The sequence below is a fragment of the Spermophilus citellus genome (assembly GCF_964194105.1).
Source record: "Spermophilus citellus genome assembly, chromosome: 2".
Taxonomy (NCBI): Eukaryota; Metazoa; Chordata; class Mammalia; order Rodentia; family Sciuridae; genus Spermophilus; species Spermophilus citellus.
In genome coordinates, this window is record NC_138183.1 from 144,830,003 (window position 1) to 144,852,365 (window position 22,363).

General features: G+C 35.7%; 1 pseudogene across 1 annotated transcript; it reads right to left on the reverse strand.

The window, feature by feature from the left end:
- Positions 1-420: 420 nt before the first annotated feature.
- On the reverse strand, positions 421-1,338 carry LOC308642740 (olfactory receptor 8D1-like; annotated as a pseudogene). The gene has a single exon. The product of its transcript is annotated as an olfactory receptor 8D1-like (transcript).
- Between the last annotated feature and the right edge of the window lie 21,025 nt (positions 1,339-22,363).

Below are 22,363 nucleotides of genomic sequence, written 5' to 3' on the forward strand. Positions count from 1 at the left end.
CAGTGGAAAACCCAGTACCTCTCACATAGCAGGTGTTCAAAGATAAACAAACATGGAAAATTAGGAATATAATAATTATGTTTGAGAGCATCTTAACTCTCATTCCTTTTCTATGTTAATAAAAAGTATGGAACTAAATTTCAGTTTTCATGCTGAAAAACAAGAACATTAATTTCTGCTTTACATTTTTTATTTTAATTTGAAAATTGAATCAAATATAGATAGGAAATCATTTTTTTATTAATCTGGATATTGAGGGTAGGAATGTAGCTCAGTTGTGGAGCACCTGGCTAAGAGGTCCTGGTGTGCAAAAGAAAAATAATCTAGAATAACAACAGAATAACAAAGAAAAAGAACAAAAGGGACATTTGCATTGGAACTATTCATTTCCCCCATCTATAAACTCTCAAAAAAGAAAACTCATTTCCCCACCAAGACTTTCCTCAATGCTTTCTTCGCATCCTTGTTCCTCAGACTGTATAGGGTTCAGCATGGGGATCACTGTGGTATAGAACACAGAGGACACCTTCTCCTGGCCCAAGGAGTTACTTGAAGGGGGCTTGAAATACATGAAAGTGATAGACCCAAAGAAGATCCCCACAGCTATGAGATGAGAGCTGCAAGTTCCAAAAGCTTTGGACCGACCCTCTGAGGAGTGGATGTGAAGGATGCTATAGAAGATGAAGGCATAGGAGATGGCAACAGCCAGGGTAGGCACCAAGGTGTTGAAACCCCTATGACAAAGAGTAGGAGCTCATTGAGGTGTGTGATAGAGCAAGAGAGTTTGAGGAGGGGAAGAACATCACAGAAGTAATGATTGATGCTGTGGGATTTGCAGAAGCTCAGTTTCATCATGGCACTTGTATGGGCCACAGCAGACAGAACACCCAGGATAAAGGCAATCAGCACAAGTAGTGAGCTGAGCCCAGGGAACGTGGTCACATTATAAAGCAGTGGACTACAGATAGCAACATAGTGATCATATGCCATGGCAGTTAGGAGGTAACCCTCGGCCACCACAAAGACCACAAAGAAAAAGAGCGGGGCCATGCACTCAGAATAAAGCATCAAATTCTTCTTTCATATAAAGTTCACCAGCATTTGGGGGGTGATGACAGTGGAAGAGCAGAGATTGATGAAGGACAAGCTGCTGAGGAAATAGTACATAGGGGTATGAAGCAGAGGGCTGGCTGCAATCAGGAGGACCATGCCCAGGTTTCCCACCACTGACACTATGTAGACTCCCAGGAACAGGAAGAGGGGTAGCTGGAGCTCTGGCTGCTGTGTTAAACCCAGTAAGACAAACATGGTTGCTGTAGAATGATTTGCTATGACCATTCTTCTTTGAGATTTCTGTAGAAATGTAAATAAATAAATTAAAGAAGATCTTCAGTCCCCTTTCAAATAAAACCAAACCTGCACTAGGAAGCTAACAAGAACAGAAAGACCAAGGCATAATTTTTATTGCCTCTGATCATGATAACTCTTCCCTCTCACCCTAAATCACCCTGAACCTTCTCCAAGTTAGTCCAGAATGATGTCTCTCTCTCTCTCTCTCTCTCTCTCTCTCTCTCTCTCTCTCTCTCTTTCTCTCTTTCTCTCTCTCTCTCTCACACACACACAATTCTTATGGATTGACTTGGAAATCTTTACCTCCTGAATTTGGAAACAAAATCAAAATTTTTCTATATGTGGAGAATTACTTATAGCAATTTGCTGACAGTTAAACAGCAGAAAAGCTTAATGACTATTTTAATAACTATATCAATGTTCCCAGTTTTCTCACACTATGAGGTTGCTGGAATTTCCCATAAAATTTCCAAACAAAGAAAGATCCAAAGTCTCAAGCTCAGAGCATCGAAAATTATCTGCAGAATGGGAGGAAATCTTTACCACATGTACCTCAAATATAGCAGTAATTTCCAGGATATATAAAGAACTCAAAAACCTTAACATACAAAAAAAAAAAAAAACAATCAATATATGGTCAAAGGAACTGAACATACACTTTGTAGAAGAAATATAATCAATCAAGAAACATATGAAAAAAAATGTTCATTATCTCTAGCAATTAGTGAAATGCAAGTCAAAACTACTCTAAGGTTCCATCTCACTCCACTCAGAATTGCAATTACAAGAATACAAGCAACAGTAAGTGTTTACAAGGATGTGGGGGAAAAGGTACACTTATATATTGTGGTGGGAATGTAAATTGGTGTAACCAAAGATTCCTCAGAAAACTTGGAATAGAGCCATCATTTGACCCAGTTATTCCACTCCTTGTTTTATACCCAAAGGACTTAAAATCAGCATAGTACTGTATTGCAACCACATCAATAATTATAGCAGCTCAATTCACAATAGCTAAACTATGTAACGAACCTAGATGCCCTTCAAGAGACTAATGGATTTAAAGAAAATATTGTACATATACACAATAAAATATTATTTGGCCTTACAGAAGAATTAAATTATGAAATTTGCAGGTAAATGGATGGAGCTGGAGAATATCACGATAAGTGAAATAAACCAAACCCAAAAAACCAAAGGTCAAATGTTTTCTCTGATAAGTGGATGCTAATCCATAATGGGGGGTGGGGTGGGGAATGAAGGTATTTTGGATTGTGCAGAGGAGAGTGAGGGGAGGGGAAGAGGTATGGGGATGGGAAGGAGATTATAATGAGAGTGACATTATTACCCTATATAAATGTATGATTACTCTACTGGTGTGACTGGACACCATGTTCAGCCAAAGGAAGTTGTGCTCTATTTGTGTACAATGTGTCAAAACACATTCTACTGTCATGTATAACTAATTAGAACAAATTAAAACACACACAAAAAAAGAAAAAAAAATTCTAACTTCCAGCTAAAGTGAAGGTGATCATGGAGTTAAATATAGAGGATGGAATCATCACTCCATAAATGAAAAATGACTTTAACAGTCCTGGTTACAAGTACTATAAAAACAAAAGTGCTCCTGCAACACTTCCTGGTTCTCCACAGTGCTGATAAAAGAGGTGGAGAAAGGGCTTCACCATGGCATTCACTAATGAAGGGTGGGTAACCCAAATGCTCAGCCTAAAACTCATAATGAGAGTCTCCTTAGACCTCAACTATGCCCCCAAATGTTGATTGACTGCAACATTAGCAATGAACCACTATCCCCTTATGCATAAGAAACACAAACCCTACCGTACAGAACACTTTCTGTCACTGTGGCAGTAAAAGAAGCTTCTAGGGTGCCTGAAAGAATGGTGTCATTGGTGTAAACAATACCAAACAAAATAAATTGTTGAACTTTTTTGAATAAATTGGTGAACTTTCTATTATTCACTACTCATGGATTTTGGGACCTCAATCTGAACAACTAACAGTATGCTGCATTTTTCCAATAAGATTCACTGGAATCTTGTTAATACACATCTTTCCAACATAAACCAAGTTCCTGATGGAGCCATTTTGAATAAATGCACATGTTGTCATGGTACCAGTTATTCTGCTCTTCCTTTTAGAAAAGGCAGCTAGAGATAGAAATATTTTTTTCTGCTCTCCTCCTTCTTCCCCTTCTCTGCCTACTCTTTCTTACTCACTGATTGCTTATTACTTCCACAGGTTCACTTATCTTATTCTTCAATAACTTGAAATAGTATTATTATTTATATTGTATTTTACTGGTGAAGAAATCAATCACAAAGACTTGAACAGCAGAGACGAGACTAGAGTCTAGGGAATATAGTGTCAGAGTCCCCTTCCACCACTTTACTTCAGGGATAAATGAATATTTTAATACCCATTGTCCTCTAACTTGTCTCAAAACTCAGTGTATGAGAGCCTACAAGGAAATGTGACCATTTTTATGTTATAGAATAGTCCAGATTTCAACACTCTTCTGGGAAAAGGAAAATATAGATGATGAGCAACAACAGGGCTTGGGGCTTATGCAGGGTGAGCAGCCTGAGAACACTGCTCATCATGGAGGGGTTCAGATCAGGAATAGCAGAGATCCAGCATAAACTTCTGTATCTCATAATTCTACCTAAAGCTGATGGGGGCTTGGAGAAAATACAGAGAGAGGAACATAGATGTTTTTGGCTTCCAAAGAACCTATCCAACAGAATATTAAATGTACAAGAATGACTGAAAGAACATTTTCCATGTCATCCTTAAAGGGTTCACTGAGGCACTGTGTCCATAGCCATGACTATATTCACAGACAATATTCATAATGTCCTGTTAAAAAAGCAACAAATAAAACACATAGTCATTTTTTTCAAGTAAGTATTTTCACACATCCCTTACAGAAGCACACAGTAAGCATTTATATATTAAGAACTTTTAATAATCAACTGGAAAGAAATGTGTCCATTTCTCAGTGCAGTAGCCATTTCTACTTGATAACAAAACTGGTGAAAGGGTTTAACAAGGTGAACTCATAGTCTGCTTTGCAATCCAATTGGAAGTTTTTGGTGTCAGGAGCGTCTTAAGTTCAAGGGCTGACTGTTTTGCTGACCAGCTTGCAACACTGAGCAAGCCATTTGATATAAATCTCTATGAAGTGGAAATGAAAATATCTGTTTCAAAGATTGTCATAATCAACTAAAATAATGAATGTGAAGATTGTGATCTAAAAGCACTAATCAAAATTTAATGTGGCACATATTTTTGAAATATGGTTGAATATAGAAAGGCTCATAATGCGGTAAGGAGAAGATGAATTTCTATGTCTTCTTTTCATCCCAGGTCCTTCACCTTGGTTTGAGTAATGAAAATATCTTAAACATTTGGGGCTGGTCAGACTTAAACACTTGTCTCTAGATTCATAAACTCTGAGTAGTCGGAAGTATTAAGACTTTGCCTTTTTTGAAGTTGACTCACTGAGACTCTTTATCCAAAGCAGATGCCTGTGGCAAGGGCTTCTGAGGTAGAAAGGAAGTAAAGAAGGGTTACTTGAAATAAATGGAAGCTTTGTCTATCTCTTAATGGCTTAAGAATATTCATCGAAGATACATGAGAGGGTAGGAATTTATGTTTAATATTCAGTCCAAAACTGAACACTCTATTTGGGATATGATCTGCCCTTAATATCTTTATCTCTTAAAGAATTGTGGGTGTAGGGTGGTGGACAAGATTATAAGGAACATTAATGAATTCGTAAACCAGAAACCCTCCAAGGAAGTAAGTGCTTCACATTTAATTAAAACCCCAGTGAGGGTCTCTACACCAGGGCTGCTTGAATTTAGGCACAGAATCATCTCAAGGATGTGATACCTGAGTCACAAAGAAGTGACAAACAGGGTTGAGAGAATTAGATGGGAGACATGACCAACTGGAGAGGATAGTGGATCCAATGCTCCTGGGTAAAGCCAAAATATTGTATGTGGCCGCTCTTGCTTGTCACCAACTGCCCTCCTGTTAGACATGACAGGATGGCCATATTGAATGAAACTGGACACTTACCTGGAACCTTCACAGAGAATGATGTTCTTAGAAACTGCTTGCTTTGCTCATGTTAAAGATCCCTCTTTCATCTAACAAAAAGCAATGCATTTCTCTGGCATGATATCAAAGAATGAAATATTTCATAGGATAATAATAAAGCATCAAAATTCATTTCATGTCATATCTTAGTCCCTTAAACTAGTCATAGTATCTAGATTTCCCTAGCTTAAAAACATGAGGGTGATATGAAACACAATTTTTATCTGAGGTTGAGTGATGTTAGGGACCTCATTAGAAATACAAAACAAACACCTGCACATACAAACCCCTCAAGACCTCTATAGCCCAGAGATTACTGGAGTCCTCTGCTAAGAGCCACAGCCAAGTAATATGATGCATGGCACTTTTGGTTGAAAGGTGATGCCAGCTAGCCATTGAGATGATATGATTATGTTAAGATTTGCATTCATATGGATAGTGGACTCCTGCTGTTCACCTCAGCCTGCTACGGGACTCCTGGAGAGTTCCCATTGGTTGGGGAAGTACAGTAAGAAGGAATTCCGGGGGAGGAACTTGTTCTGGGTATGTGTGGATCGGTTTCTTCCCGGACGTATATGGGGTATTGGCGGCATTTTTCAAAAATAAAGTTTGTTCCTGCTTGAGTGGCTCGTGATTTTGTGCCCAGCCAGACTGCCGCAGTCCTCAATATTTAATAACTCTTTGCAAAAATTATCATGTCATGCTTTGAGCTCCCTATGGCTATCTGTCACAAGAGTAAAGAATTTCCTCAGTTTATATTTATAAATTTTCAATGAGAATTGTGTAACACAGAAAAATTAGAACAATAATTCCCCAAAACAAGTTGGAAATCAGATGCTTGTTCTTGACTACGATTTCATGAATTACTAAAAAAAAGAAAGAAAAAAAAGAAAATGGGAGAGGATAAAGACAATGTAATGTTTTCCTAAAAGTATGTTTATCAATTTAAAGACTGTCCATATTCGAGGTTGTCATGGTTAGTTTTTAAAATTTTGGGGAGATTCAAAATATTCTTTTATTTTTATGATATATTTCTGAGAGTACATAGTAGTTTCATATTTTTATTGCTACATTACTTATTTGTGTACTGTGTGCTAACTTATTTATTTGTGTATTGTGTTTGGTGCTTTTACTTAGCAAATTGAATTTTAGAGAACTTGTTTTCCCACATTGGAATTGTATTGTCTTGCAAAATCCAAATTCTGAAGTGTGGAGTGGTTAACATAGGAAAGGAATGTCCTCTTTGCCCTTCCTGTCTAAGACTTGAGTAAGAAATATCCTGAGACCCTGAGAAAAATTGTTCCTGAACTCCCTCCCTCTGAACTAATCATTAATTACCAGGACCCTGTCATTATTCTGCCGCTCCTCCTATACTGTTTCTTTTTTTTTTAATTTATTTTTTTTTATTAGCTACACATGACATTACAATGATCTTGGAAATTCATACATTTGAATCATTGGGGTATAATTTCTCATTTTTCGAATTGTACAGATTGCAGAATCACACTGGTCATAGGGAACCAGGGTCTTGTGCACACTGGTCAAATGCTCTGCCACTGAGCTACCTGCACCTGCGCCCCCACCCCCACCATGCCTCTCTTTAAGAGCACTGAATTGCAAATACAAAAAGCCCAGATTTCCCAGGAGATAGTGTCCCTCAGCCAGGACCTTTGCCCACCTATCCCTGCCCAGTGTTTTTTTTTTTTTATTTTATGACTGCAGTTTAATGTCATTCAATGGCATAAGTGACTTTCTCAGTTTCTCATCATTACACATTACACCTGTCGAAGGTACTTTTTGTCCCAGGACAAGTGAGCAATACATTCCCCTGATCCACAACCAGAGATGGTACACTTAAAAGTCACTTCAGCTTTCCTGTGTCTGCTGACCACAAATTCCAAGGTGTCACAAGTTAACTCTCTTCTTTAAAGAAGTTAATTCAAATGCGTTCAACAATATATAATGAAGTTTACACATATAGTATATTAACACAGTCAAGTAAAAGTTAAATTTATTCAATAGCAAGTTTAAGTTCCAAAGCTTCCCTATCTAAAATTGTAATGCTAAGTAGGAATCTTTATATTACTATTTTTATTATTATTACTGATATTATTATTATTACTATCATTAGCAATACTATTTATAGATGCTTATTATGTAAAAGACCTTGGCCTTGGCACTTTACATATATAATATTCCCTTAATCAAAACATTTGAGGAAATCATTATGACCCTGAGACTCATTTCTCATCTATTATAAAATAACAGGATTCAAGTACATTATTTTTTAAATTTCTTAGTGCTATATAACTTTTGTATAGGAAAAATTACGCCAGAAGCAGAAGGGTGATTTTGGGGACTCAATTATTCTTTAATTCAGAAGTCATGTTAAAAATCCTTTGGATTTGATCCAAGAATTTTTCATGATAAAAACGTAGAAAGAATCCTGGACTGACAAGTAAGGGACTCAGACTCTACACTTTGTTTTATACTTATTATCTGTGGTCAACTTTAATTTCCCTAACTGAAAAATAGCTCCATCTACTTCACAGAAAGCCATACAAATATCTAATAAATGGCAAATGCAACTTAAAAATTTTGAGGCACTTTAAAAAGTAAAGAATAATAAGCTCCACCATTTGCCCCAAAGACAGCCCAGGAAGTACTGTTCTGTATTCATAACTATTCTCTCATTTATGCAGATATCTTTCTGGACAAAATCATTCTGTGCATAGGTGATGGTGGAGGTGAAAAATTATGACTGGAAAATTATATAGGCTGTATTCTGCGCTATTCCAGCTTAGAAAGTATCCGATTATAATAGAGAAGTTCAGAAAATGTAGAAGAGGTTCCACTCACTTCTAGTCAAGCCAAAGAAACACACAGCTCTCAAAGTAAAATAAAGTGAAATCATTGTAGCTGGCCATGGTACTGGAGTTGATCATAAAGATAAGTTATTAGTGGTGGGCTATGACTCTTCAGGATGTTGCATATGAAACAAATAAATGTACAATTTTTATGTAATGACAGACACTGGCAATAACTTGAGCAGAACACATCCTTTTTCCAAGAATGAGTTAAAGTACTTTTTTGAGTTTTTAAGACAGTTTCGGAATTATTTTTCCATGCTACTGCCTCAGTCAACACTCTATGAATCTCTGAGACAATATGTAACATTCAGATTAATCTCAGAGGTCCTTGTGCCCCTGAGGACTGTGGTAGATGAAAAAATGTCTCCCTAAAGACATTCATATCAGTGTTCTTGGTACATTTTAATGTTATTTTATCTGGAAAAAAATTTTAAAATGACATTGCAAATATGACTACATTAAGGCTTTGATAAAGGGAGATTATCATATATTATCCAGGTGGGCCTTAAATGAAATCAGGTATATCCTGACAAGAGATATCAGAGAGCACAAGGCAGAAATTGGAGCAATGCAGCCACAAGCTAAGGCAGCCAGCAGCCCCAGGAATCTAGGCAAAACAAGGGATAGACTCTACCCTGAAACCTCCAGAGGGAATGAGGACCAGCTGAAACCTTGATTTGAGCCTATTAAAAGAACTTTTGGGCTTCTAACCTCTAGAACTGTAGAATAAATATCCATTGTTTTAATCCACTATACTTGGTGGAAATTTGTTACAACCACCATATGAAACTAGTTACAATCATTTGTCATATTTTATTACAAAGAAGAGCTTTTCCACTCATCACACAGCCCTAGGTTGAAGTTGTGTGTAAATTTAGAGATTGAAAAGCTGAGACTGGATGCAGCCTGGGAACTCATCCTAAACACACATGGTGACAGGATGGAAGTGTGAGAGGTGGGGAAAGAACAGAGCAGTAAAAATTGAAAGGTCATCTTTAGCCATACTTGTCTTTGTGAAAACCTGAAATTAGACCACTGGAATAAATTCTTCACTTACAAGGAAGAATATTTTACATTTTCAGTTGATCTCTGGACTGGTGTCTTAGAGTTCTTACAGTGTTTAACTTATGTCCTGTACTCCGCAGCTTGACAATTTCATCAAATTATGTTTAAACTGAAATGGGAAGGAGATTTAAATTAATCTTTCTTTTAAGAAATGAGAGCATTAAGGCCAAGGAGTTTCCCAAGTGAACTAAACCAGATACTTCTGTACAATGTCTCTTTACACTGGATAAAACACAATATGTGCAAAGTATGTTGTTGTCCACAGAAGCTGAAATATTAATGAAGATGCATATAAACTCACTTATGCACATTCTTGTCCCAACACTCAGACCCTCCATCATATATAACTAACTTCTCTAGTTTCTAACAGGCATAAAAATATTGTTTTCATAATGATAAAATTCATAATGTTTGTTTGCCTTCCCTTATTTTGTATTGCCGACCCTTATTTCCCTGAAACATATCAGAAAACTGTTATTTAATAATCTCCACAAAAGTCTCAATTATTCTCAAGCATAGAATATGAATTTTGCAAATGATGATGAGTTTTCTCTTTGCAAGACAGAAATTTCAAAGATCCTCTGACAACTTATCATCTTGTTAATTTTTTCTTGATTTCTTATTTTTTCTTGATTGCTTATTTATCAGGACGACTATGTCCCCACAACCACCCTTCTCAGTGCTTCTTCGCATCCTTCTTTCTCAGACTATAGATCAGGGGGTTCAGCATGGAAATCACTGTGGTGCAGAAAAAAGAGGACATCTTCTCCTGGTCCATAGCACTGCTCGAAGTAGGCTTGAAATACATGAATGTTATGGACCCAAACAAGATGCCCACAGCCATGAGATGGGAGCTACGAGTGCTGAACACTTTCGACTGGCCATCAGTGGAATGAATATGGAGGATGCTAGAGAGGATGAGAGCATAAGAGATAAGGATGGCCAGTGTAGGAGTTAAGGTGTTAACCCCCACAATAATAAACAGCAGTACCTCATTGATACAGTGCTGGAGTACAGGAAGTATGCCACAGGGAGTACACCACAGCCATCATGATAGAGCAGACCCTGTGGGACATGACAACGTTGTAAAGCAGTGGGCTACAGATAGCAACATAATGGTCATATGCCATGGCTGTTAGAAGATAGCCTTCTGCAATGGCCAAAGAAAGGAGCACATAAAGCTGAGTCATGCACTCCAGAAAGGAGATGATGTTCCTCTCTGACACAAAGTTCACTAGCATCTTAGGGGTAATGACACAAGAGTAGCAGAGATCAATGTAGGACAAATGACTAAGAAAGAAGAAACTGAGTGAAGCATAAAGAGTGAAGCTGAGAACTGATGGCAATTAACAGGATCATGCCCAGGTTCCACACCACTGTGACCACACCCATTCTAAGAAATAGGAGGAAGAGTGGCAACTGACCCTCCTGTCATTTTGTTAGCCATTCCAGGATAAAATCAGTCCCTGAAGAATGATTTGAAGTAGCCATTTCTTACAAAATATTATCTGTAGGAAGAGATATGAAAAAAGGGTGTATTAATTTTCTGATTTCCAAAGCAGAATTTCATGCTCTTTTTGGTGATTTCCATTCCTGACAACCTCATGTGTCTCATGACTTCATCCTTTCCAAGGACCTCTTAAAAGTTTGAGGACAGAGACTCTAACTATAACACAGAACCATGGCTCCACTCAAACCCAACCATGCTGAAAGCTTCTCTCTTTTTTTTTTTAACGCTGTGATTCTACATCTTTTAAAACCAGAAAAATTAAAAGTTCTGCTCCATTTGTGTACCATGAATTGAAATGCATTCTGTCATATATACCTAATTAGAACAAAAAAATAATTTGAAAAAGTGGTGTATTGGTGTATCCTATCACTTTAAAAATATTCCCTTAAAATTACTACTGATCCCACTATTAGATTAGAAAGTAAAAAAGAAAACAAAAGAAAAAGTTCAGCAAATTTTCTTTTCTTTTTTTTTGTGTGTGTGTTGGAAAGTTTTTTTATTTGTTTTAATTAGTTAAACATGACAGAACAATGATCTTGACATATCATACATTTGAATCAGATGGGGTATAATTTCTAATTTTTCTGAGTGTACAGGTTGCAGAATCACATTGGTCATGCAGTCACGTATATACATTCAGCAATAATAATGTCTATTTTATTCTTCTGTCCTTCCTTTTCCCCCTTCCCCTCCCCTGAAAGCTCCTCTTGAAGTCAATGTCCTTTCATTTTGTTGCCAGGTTTAAGCCTTCAACTACTACACTTTGAGAAAAAGCACAAAATTTTCCAGACCAAACTAGTCTTTTTTTCATACCAATAAAGTATGAACTCTTACCCTCTTTATCTCAGCATATGCCAATAGAACCTTCAGACCTTGTGACCTGATGGCTTCAGATCTAGCTGTGACCGTGTAAGAAATGCCCATTTCAGTTCCCAGCCCACCTCCATGACAATTGACATATGTTGCTATCTGTAGCCCTCTGCTTTACAACGTTGTCATGTCCCACAGTGTCTGCTCTATCATAATTGACAATTTGTAAAAGCCCATGAAACATACAGATGTCTATAATGTACAGAAAAGAACATATGGACATGGCTCTAATCACTTCCAACCCTCATTCTCTCATGTCTGATTTCTGAAGGAAAAACCTGAGTGGGCCAAGACATTTGTTCCTTTTAGTGTGGATATGACTGACCGAATTGTGGTCCGAAAGGCCATGCTTAGATTAGAATTTAGATATTTCTGTTCAAGAAACAGCAAAGAAGTCGTGCTAACCTTCAGGTGTAACACCTAAACCATCACACATTACCATTTCCCTTCCTACATCTTCCTCCTGTCCTTTATTCAAAGTCAAATACTCAGTGGCCTTTCTAACAAAAGATTTAAAAATTTGCTGCAACATATGTTCTCGATAAACCTTCCACAACATGTTAAGGATAATCAATATATGTGCTGATTTAAAACTGAACTAGACGGGTGTTTATTCCAAGAATGTAAGAAAAGAGCCATGGGTCTGAATTCAGGAAATGAGCTCATACTTTAAGAGAAAGAGAATCAGAGTTGCCAAGGCACAACTCCAAACAGCCCCATTGATAATACCAATGAAACTGGACCATCTTCAGGAGTATGCTTTGAAGTTGTTCAATGAACTATAAGAATCAAACAGACACATATTTTTGTTACTCACAAAGAAGCCAACATAGTATGAAAGCTAGAAGAGACAGAAATGGGGCAGTTTAGGTTCAGATCCATTTAGTGGTTACTATAAGTTTTGATAGACTTACACAGTACTGATTAAATTTCCTTTTACAATTCCAATTAGTATAAAAACCTTTTCCATTGGGAAGTGTTGTCCAGAGGTCAGAACCACAGAGGACCTATCTCTGAAACTGAAGAGATGTTCTTTCTGAATTTTTAAGACTAAAATTGCTGATCTGTCAAAGTAAACAAAATCTATCAGTTTATGTTTTGACAGAGCCCATTGGATTGAGGAAAACAACTGATAGGCAGCAATATTTCACTATCTATAGATATTTATCAAGTGATTTTAAATCCCAATATTATAAAATCAATGAATGTAAGTTACACCTTAAAGAAACCATTCTAAGTATCACAATATCCTTTCATTAAAGTTCATTCACAAACCAGCTCATGTACCAGCTATTAGTACCATATCATTGTTTTTATTTAATTCATTTTTTTAGTTGTAGTTGAACACAATACCTTTATTTTATTTATTTTTATGTAGTGCTGTGGATCGAACCTAGGGCCTCACACGTGCTAGGCAAGTGCTCTACTGCTGAGCCACAACCCCAGCCCCATATCATTGCTTTAAGAAATAATTTTAACATACCTGAAGAAATCAAAATGAAGTCACCAAATCTGAAAGAGAGGAATATCTGAGAAAGCAGTTAATCAAAGGTAAAAGTAGCAAGCAAAGCAGTTTAAACAGCCTCCTGAAAATCATTTGAAAACTAGTAACAATAAAAAAAAAAAGTCCCCAAACTGCAAAGCTCTCTAAAACTCCAAAGTCTGGTCATGTGGAAAAAAAATACACAAAATAGGTCATGTGCATAAAAATTATTGCCTTGAATTACCATCAAAAGAGCATCTATTTATTTTCAATATTTTCAACTCAAAAAATCAGTTTAGCATGAAATACAATAATTAAATTTCCAAAGTAATTCAAGAAGTCACTTGGTAGATGAGCAAATGTAAGGTATTTACATATGTGAGATTTTACTGAAAATGAGATACTATTACATCAAATGAAAGTGAAAATAAACAACTACTATTTGCATGAGTGATATACTCTTCTGAAGGACTGTTGACCTTAGGTGATGTGAATTCTCTAATAAGGTACTGTTTTATTTCTCTTCCAAACCTTATTTCATGTTTGGTGACTTACAATTCTACTGCCTTTACAGCTTTACAATTCAACCATACTATAATACATAAAAGTGTCTGTTACTACTCTTGAGAAACATAAATGCATATCCAAGAAAAGTAGCTGGTTATTTGTACCATCAGCCATTAAATAATGTAAGAGTCCATGCAGGTCACCAGGAGCTTACAAGTCACCCATGGAATTTTCAGTGAATAAATGATACAAGTTATATACAAGCATATTACTATGTGTGTGAATAATTAGAATAAAGATAAAAGTTTTAAAAATTGATATTTATTCACTATTTCATTTAACATAGATAAATTTATGACAATACTTCATTTAAAACCCTCACTTTTTAAACATATGAATATCTAGAGTAGGTATTAATCTGTTATTTTTGCACTGAAAAGATGGAATCTAATAAAAAATGTACCTAAACTAGTATTTTGAGGCCTATAGAATATAAAGTTATTGAAGAAATCGCACTATTCTCATTTTTGTGATGTAATTTCATTCAAGAGACAAGATTAAAATTGGCTAGACATCAGAATTGCAAACACTACAGCAATCCCTTTGGAAATTGATAAAGTTGGTCTTTTGGCTAAGATAATAGAATTCATGAAGTTCAGTGTTCTGGGTAGAGAATGAGGTCCAATTCTTCATTGGATTCAAATACAATGTAAAGGAGATATTCAATGTTTATTAACTTATCTCAAACAAATGTTATATAGCATCTAAATGACTTTAATCAGAATGAAACCTTTGCTCATTCAAATCCTAACTCCTGTCCCCTGTGACTAATGATATAGATAGAAAACCTTCTTGTTTGGAGGCAGAAGAGTGGGCTGAAAGCAGAACTGCATGCACTCCTTGTCATAGAGTCTGTGTGACAGGACAGGTCATTTCCTGGCATCTATTTCCTTATGAATAGGACCAATAGTTATGAAGACAAAGTCTTCAAACCTCTGCATGGTTTTTCTTATACTTGCATGCCTTTATTTTATTTGTTCAATTTTTGTGGGTGATAAGGATCAGACCCAGTGCCTCACACATGCTAGGCAAGCACTCTGCTACTCAGCTACATACAGCCCAGCCTGACCTCTGCAAATTTTAAATCACTATGCAACTCTTCCTAACATTATTTTATATTTATAAAATGTTTTCTGAATTTGCTCTCCAATTGACTCCAAGGCTTCCCAAAACAGCAAGTAGCCTCAACCAGGGACATGAATGGGAAAGCAGATGAGAGCATGTGTTGCTCAAGAACAGAGGAAGAAGCAGTTTTACTCCCAGCTATCATGGAGCAGAGGACAGTCTTTCAATTAGAAAACAAAAACATTGGTTAGATTTCAAGAAGCACAGAGATCAAAAGATCCCTGGGGTTCCTACAGTGACATCTGAAAAATTATCAAGATTTGGGAGCATTTTGTAGACCACGAATAGCAGAACATAATGATTTAGATTTAAGAAGGAGCTGTTTCTGCTGTCAGGAACATCTATGGCAGTAAGCTGCTCTGAAAAGCATTGGGAACAACAGGAGGGTGGGGTTATTGAATGCTGTCATCCTAACCAGCCTTGTGGACCTTCCACATCTAAAATAATGCCAAGAATGTCTTCAATATTGACAGTGATGGTTAAGAGCCCAGTCACAACTCAAGGCTGTGACACACTTATCAATTGGGTCTCTGATGGGACATGGTTGAAATAGGAAAAGCCATCTGCAGAAGCAAGAACTTATAGGTACCCTAATGTAGCAGTTTTAGGACAGCAGGACATTAGAACACTCACCTTTGCAAGATTTGCTTCACTCGTTAGTGGTTCTGAAAAGAATACTGACACTGAAATGCAGATAAAGGGAGATCAATCCGAGAGATTAAACCATCCAGGGTACATGTGAACAGAAAATAAGTATTACCCTTTTCCAGTCAAAAATTTTAAGTATGGTTGATCTTTCCTGCAATGTTTGTTTTGGAGTCTCAAAAAATAAGTGAATACAATCTCAAAAAATTAATGAATACAATATCATAGTATTCACAGTACAAATCTTTTTTTTTTTTAAAGAGAGAGTGAGAGACAGAGAGAGAGAGAGAGAGAGAGAGAGAGAGAGAGAGAATTTTTTTAATCTTTATTTTTTAGTTTTCGGCGGGCACAACATCTTTGTTTGTATGTGGTGCTGAGGATCGAACCCGGGCCGCACGCATGCCAGGCGAGCGCGCTACCACTTGAGCCACATCCCCAGCCCCACAGTACAAATCTTAATACCACTCTATATCAAGAATAGCCAGAATGAAACTTTGACTTTGCTACTCACCAGTTATGAAACTTTAGAAAAATGATAATACCTGTGATTTAATATCCTCACATATAAAACTCCTCATATATGACTTATTTTGAGAATAAAATGAGTCAAAGTAAAAAAATTGTAATAGCTTGTATATATTAAGTTTGATGCATTATCTTGAAGAACTATTTAAACACAGCATTTAAAAAGAACAAATTCAAAAACATGTAGGATTTGTACAACCTTCTGAGAAATTGACACCCATTTATTTTACAAAATTTACCATAAAAAATGAAATCATACATTATTTGTAAATGTTGCATTGTGCTTAGCAATATATTATTGTTTCCCAAAGGTATACAAAAATCTCCCAATATTTGTCTCCCTGTGAAATATACAGCTAAAAAAAATCAAACTAGAGCTCTACATAATCTTAAAAACAGTTACTCACCCAAGGGATAGATCTCAGAGAGAATCAATAAAAAAGTATATTTTGTTCTTCAAACATACTTCCTATCAAGACTTTTCATCTGGATCTCTACAGTAGTTTATCTCAGGCAGCCCCAAGAAATTTGATATCTGGAAAGCTCCTGAGCTTTTCCTATCTAATAGCCCAACTGTTTTCTGTTATGAAATCCATAAGGCAACCTAGGGTCTTACCTACAGTTATTACTGTAACAAATATAATTAAAATATCCTTTTCCGGAAAACATGAATTTGATATCTCAATTAGTTTAGGCTACCTGTTTAAAGTCCTACTTTTTAATATGTGATCTTAGAGTATACTAGGTAATTACATTATAAAGGTATTATCTGGTATGACATCAGAAAAGTTACATATTTCTGTAGCATATTAATGTGATGACCCTTCCAAGTATGTTATACTGCCATATTAATATACCTTTGTTATGCTTCCTTGTTTATTGAGATACAAATGCTCTTTTTATTTATTCATTTATTTATTATTGAATAAATAGTCAACTTGCCCAGGCTGGTCTCAAACTCAAAATCCTCTCACCTGAGCAGCTGGGATTACAGTAATGTGCCACCATCGCCAGCTTTTATAAGTGCTTTCTTAACAATTGAAGAAAGCTATTTCTACTCCATAAAAATGTTCACATAAATTGGGCTAATTTTCAGTTTCATTAGAATTTACATACTATCTCAAGCATTTTTAGAGAGAATAGAGATTTTGAACTCCTGATTATATTTCTTTATTATAGTTTTGTTCAGAAGATTTTAAAAATCAAGTTTTGATAAATAGTGGTTTTTCAAAAAGATTTTTATTTAATCGAATTTCTCAATACATTGGATGTTCAAGATGTATTTTTCTGTATCTGACACTCTGAATTGTGTGCCGATTTTCCATTCTAAAGTTTTGGGGATTTTCTCCTTTATTCAATTGATTTTTCCAGATTTTTTTCTATTTCTTTAATCATGTGCATAGCCAGCTTTTGAATTTGTAATTACTGTTTTCTCATTTCTTATTATGTTATTCTTTCTGGAAGTACTTATTATTAATACACTATAATATTAATAATATTTTATAATTAAAGCATTATTACCATTTGAGTTTACTGTGCTATTTGCTCTCAGTCCTTAGCACACTAATTTCAAAATATTTTATCTTATCTTAAAATAAAATTAACTGTAGGACAAAGTTTCCCTGTTACTCCTACTGTAGCGATTTCTTATAAGTTTTAGTATATGTTAACACCCTATGATGTTTATTCAGTTCTAAATATATTCTTATTTCATTTTGAATTTGTTTTTTGCCCTGTAAAATATTTGAAAGTGCTTCATAAGTTTGAAATATAGACCGCAGGAGCCCAGGCCCAGCCCAGACTGCCCACACCAGACCGTGCGGGACCCAGGCTCACAGTAGGCATGGGTCCATCCCTTCTTCACCTGTGGGGCAGACACCCATGGGAGCCGAGCCTCTGGCACAGGACTGCCTCTTCCAACCAGCAGACTACTGTAGGAGCCCGGCCCAGATCCATCCACACAAACTTGCGCAGGACCCAGGTCCAGGGTAGATCTGAGTTGCCCCCCAACCTGGGAGCCTAAGCCTAACCCACTTCCATTTTGGGACTCTGCAGTCATTGTCATAGTTTCCCCATGCAGTAGCCTGAAACTTTTTTTTTAATTTTTTTAATTAATTGCTCAAAACATTACAATGATCTTGACATATCATACATTTAACCTGAAACTTTTTGACATCAGACAGGGCCTAGAAGCAGCTGCATCTCAGAGCAGGCATCCCAAAGGCAGTGTGAGGCCCACCTTTCAGACCCATTTCTGTAAGACATTGCTTCCATCTTGGGGCACCTCAACTATTATCTCCAGTTACCTCGGCCATTGCCACCACCAATTTTAGATGCAGTAACATACATTGTGGAACACCAGCAGGGTCTGGAAGTGAAACATCACGGTGAGGTACAGACAATCTACATGGGTACTACAAGAATATAGGGAAGAAACTGTAATATCTCAGATCCATACTGCAAGAAAGGAAGACACATAGACAACATGAGAAAACAAGGGAGGAAAGTGCCCCAAACAAACTAGGATACTGTACTATATAATACTATGATAACAGCACCCATGGACAGCGAAGTTGATGAAATGTCAGAGAAGGAATTCAGAAAATTCATAATTAAATTTTAAATCTAGAAGGGTGGAGAACTTTGTATTTGAATAATAATGCATGGTAATTAGAGAAAGTGGTCTTCATTTACAGGTTTGTATTTATTGAGACTGAATGTAAGGGCTAGTTCATAAGTATACTTTGTATTCTATGTGTTCTTAAAAATAACATGGGCTTGATTCTCAGCACAACATATAAATAAAAAATCTAAAGGTCCACTAAAAACTAAAAAATATATTAATAAAAACACATGGACTTCACTTTTGAGAGCATTGTCAATGGTGTAATACCTACAGTAAGTAAATACAGGTTTGAAGCTATTAAATGCTATTATTTTTATGATTATGAAGTGGCTTTTTTATTTCTGCTAATCATAGTTAAGGTCATTTTATCTTTGTATTAATTTAGTTATAGCAGTTTGTGTTGGTAGCTTTGTTCCTGGTATTTCAGTTTTACTTATTTATTTTCAATTTGTATTTGTCCTTCAATTTTATAGTTGTTCCCTCTGCATGGCTGTACTGACATAAGGGTTGGGAGTTGAGCCTTTTAACCCCCAATCTGAAAGCCCCCCTCTTTTAATTAATGGAGTTGTCTCATTTGCATTTGCTGATATTACTTACATATTTAAATTGATTTCTGCTATTATTTGTTTCTTCTATTTATTATACATTTTTCTGCTACATTTTTAAATTTTTTCTTCCTGTTCTTTCTTTTCTCATTTCAAAATTACATCTTTCCCATTATCTTAAAGGACAATCTAAAATTTGAGCACGTGTCCTTGAATTAACAATGTTTAAAGTAGTCAGAATACATAACCTCTCTTCTCAAAGAATTAAAAAAATCATAAACTATTTTAGCTCTAACCTAACCCCATTTTGCATGTTATTGTTTGGTAAGTTAATGATACCTTATTGTAAATGCTCTTAATGTAGTTATTATTGTCATTTGGTTTGTTTATAGTAAATGTCTGTTTAAATCAACCAACATGTTGAATAATTTCTCCTTACACAATGGCATTTGGTCTCATCCCTTTATTCCAACTCTGTATTCTTAATACTAAAGCATTTCTGTTGACTGTAATTTCAGTGGGAATACAATAGGTAAAATGCCCTGTTTTCCACCTGAAATTTTCTTATTTCACCATCAATTATGAAATACATAAATGATTAAATACAGAATTTAAATTGACAATAGTTTTTTTTTCCTTGGCATTGAGAATATATTATTTCATTGCCTGTGAACTCTGTATTTACTGCTAAAAACTTGAGATCACTAATTTTTTTTCTTTATATATAATTAGATACGCTCTCTCCTCCTCCCTCCCTCTCTCCCTCCCTGTCTCTCTCTTTCTCCCTCCCCCACTCCCTGCTGCTCTCCCACTCCTATGCTCTTGCTATTATCATTACAGATATTAAAACTTTTCTACAATATTTTTATGTGTTCATTTGAGTTTATTTGTTCTGTAAGAATTCAGTTTTTTTAAAAAAAAAATTCTGAATATGTCATTGCCATTGTATATGCAGATAAGGCTTCTCCTGGATTATCTTTCTGGAGTTTCTGTGCCTATATCTGTCTTTTGTGTCAATTAGGTTCTCTTCCTTATTTTCTCATTTCATCTTTGCTGAACATTTTATAATTTACTCAGATCAATTTTCTATCTATTATCTCTCCAACTCTGTCAATGTACTTTATCTATTTACTTTTTAATTTCAATGTTTACATATTTCCTTCCAGACATTCTATTTAGTTCTAATTAAAACTTTATGTCATTTTATGGTGTTTTAATATCATTATTGTCTCATTACCTTCTTTTATAGCTAGAGTTATTTAAAACATTTTTCAGTTTCTAATAGTCATGAACAACATAATACAGAACATCAGTCTCTTCTGAGTCCTTGTACAGTGAGAAATAAGATAAATCAGAGACAAAATGTAACACTTTAATACATGAATCTTGTGATGAAGACACAAACATAACTTAAAAATGGATTTTCTAATGTTTCGTACTATGTGATTAATAGTTTTTGATCTGCTCAACAGACTCATCACTCCCTCTAGTGGCAGAGAACTTGCTTCCCATAGACAAGCCACCATTATACAAGAAAAAGGAGAAGGGAAAGCTATCCCCAGTCATGTAGGGAGAAGAGCACAGCCAGGTGATGGCATTAATGTCCTCCACGTGGAAGGAAACATCAGGAGCAGGGGATGAGTGTCCACTCCGTGCTCCACAATAGTCTTCTGTAAATTCACAGTCTACTAGCAGAAGTTGTTGAGGTCAGATGTTTTCATTTGTTGGATATAATACCTCCCATTCATCAATTTTCACTTAATAATTATTCCTAATCATAAAATCTGTAAGAACAAGTTCCAATTAGAACCAGTCAGCATGAGCCAAAGTAACTTGTACTTTACCATGCACAGTGGGGAATTGGAAGTCTGATGCAGTCCTGTTGACAGTTAAAAATCAAGAGGTGGACCTGGGCAGTATTCTCTGGAAACTTCCCTGGTACCTCCAATAAAACCAGAGAGCAAGAGGCATACCATACTTCTTAAAGATCATGGTTTCTCTATTGGCAGTGTCCATTTTTTTTTTCCATTTTAGTCCATGACTATTTGAACAACATGTCTGAAAACTTTTTTTGGCATAATTGCAAGAACTGGTAACCAAGGATCACCATGGTTATCTCAGTGTTGCAGCAGACTCTGCCTCTGTAACAAAGGCATAATGTAAATCAGTGTGGAGGGTCACCAAAACCTAAAAATAGAACTACCATATAATCCACCTCTACCACTCTTCAGTTTTTATCTGAAAAAATTAAATCAGTATACTTCAGAGACACAGGTATACTCATATTTATCACAACACACAATTCACAATAGTTATGGAATCAGGCTAGGTGTCCATCAACAGAAGAATGGATAAAGAAGAGACAGTATATATGCACAAGGGAGTTTTATTCAGCCATAAAGAATAAAATTATATTTTGCCGGAAAATTATGGAGCTAACAGCAGCAGGTTATGCACAATATGTCAGACTCAGAAAGACAAGTTTTATTCTCATATGTGGAAACTAAAAGGAAAAAAAAAAGGACATCATGAAAGTACAACAGAGACTCAGAACAGAGGAAGGAAGTTGGGGAGAGATGAAAGGATGGTAATGGGACGTAGTGAGAAGTAAAACTGATCAAATTATGTTATATGCATGCATGAATATGCCACAATGAAAGTCACTGTTCTGTGTAACTAATGTACACAAATTAAAAAAGGAAAGGGAAAGTGACAATATGATGTAATATTGAGCTACAATTTGCAGAGTATATGGAGAATTACTACTCCATTGTCATTCTTGTGACAAAATCTAAAAAAAATATTAATAATATCATTATAATTTATAATAAAAATAGAAAACATTCCATACAAAATGTTTTTGTAATTTTGTACATCAGAAAAGTAATAAAGTAAAAAATGTATTTATATTTAAAAAAATTTTAGCAATGTGATACATCTAAAAACAAATAGTCAACAACTTATGATAAATTTTCAATATGTAAACAGTGAATATATAGTAGAAAAAATGAGAAAATAATATATATTGTTACAGTTATCTTAGAAAATATT